Consider the following 1,522-nt stretch of genomic DNA (forward strand, 5'->3'; position numbering starts at 1 on the left):
TAATGATTATCACATCAAAATAGTTATGCTCTATTAACAAAGAGATAAGGACAATTTAAGTAACAAGAAGAGGAAAAGGCAGACAAGAAAAGGAAAGGCAAACTTTACTTCCACACTAGTGACCATACAACGAGGTTTTTTCTTTTATTTATTATGTATTTATATTTTTATTTTATTTTATTTTAAAAAGTAAAAGCAAAGCAAGAACAAAAATTAGAAACAAAAAAAAGAAACAAGGCAGCATACAACCATACATACATTACAGATTTTCAAACCAAGAATAGCTGATTAACAATGGTTGATGCTTTATCTACTTTATTGTCAAATCTGTTGCTTAGATTAGCAGATATAGTTATGTAAGATTGGACATATGGTTGGATATTACCACTTGCTTTCAAGAAACCTTAAATTTTTGTTCTTGTCTTTTTTTAATCTTTTTAAAAGTTTGTTTTATATATTTATTTTTTCCATTAACTATACTGAAAATCAATAATTACATAGAATTTTAAAAATTGTAGACAAATATTGAAATGTAAAAGATGTAAGATGTAGAAAGAGTAAATTTTAGAGAAGTATTTCTGAAATGAATACATTGCATGAGATTAATAATAGATTGCACATTGTAAATAAATTATTTACAAACATAAGTGAATATAACAATAAAAATTGTCCAAGAATTTACAGATCAATCATAACAGTTCACTATATGAAAAAATCAAGAACTTATATTCATATAATTAGAATTCTCAAAGTAGAAAGAGATAAGCAATACATATTTAAAGATTTAAAATTTCTGAATTTAGTTGAACTTATAACACCACATTTCCAACAAAAATGAACCTTTTGCACAAGAAATTTAAGTAAAATCATACCAAGATACAGAAAAATGTCTAAAACTTATTGTAAAGGAAAAATCATTAAAGCATATACATAAAAAATATTAGCTATGGAAGAACAGAATTAAATAAAATCTTATTCCACATTAGAAAGAAAAAAAAAAAAAGACCAAGTGTGTAAGAAACTAGACTAATTAAAGGACTGAAAGAAAAAAAAGGTCTGTCCTCTTTGAATTTCATACTTAGCAAACATACCTTTTTAAAAACTAAAAATAAAATATTTTCCAGTTATACAAACTCAAAATTTTTTAATACCTCCAGATGTAGCATATAGGAAATAACAAAGAGCATAATTCAGAAGGCAAAAGAAGTTGGAGTATGGTCCTGGATAAAAAATAAACAGCTCTCAAAATGATAGTTATGCAGGTCTATGTAAAATATATTAGATGAACTCATTTAAAAGGTCATTGAAGATGTCTACAAAACAGTATCAATCTTATGTCAGGTTATACACATATTTATTTCATGAATGTGTGTGTGTGTATGTGTGTGTGTGTGTGTGTGTAAAAGACAAGGAAGAAGTAATATAAAGTCAATGGAAAATGGAAATATACATTTTGAAGTTTCTGATACTATGAAATATCATACCATGTCTTTTAAGTAGATGTTAAGTCAAAGATACAGTA

The sequence above is a fragment of the Octodon degus genome, unplaced genomic scaffold (assembly GCF_000260255.1).
Source record: "Octodon degus isolate 3935 unplaced genomic scaffold, OctDeg1.0 scaffold00115, whole genome shotgun sequence".
Lineage (NCBI taxonomy): Eukaryota > Metazoa > Chordata > Mammalia > Rodentia > Octodontidae > Octodon > Octodon degus.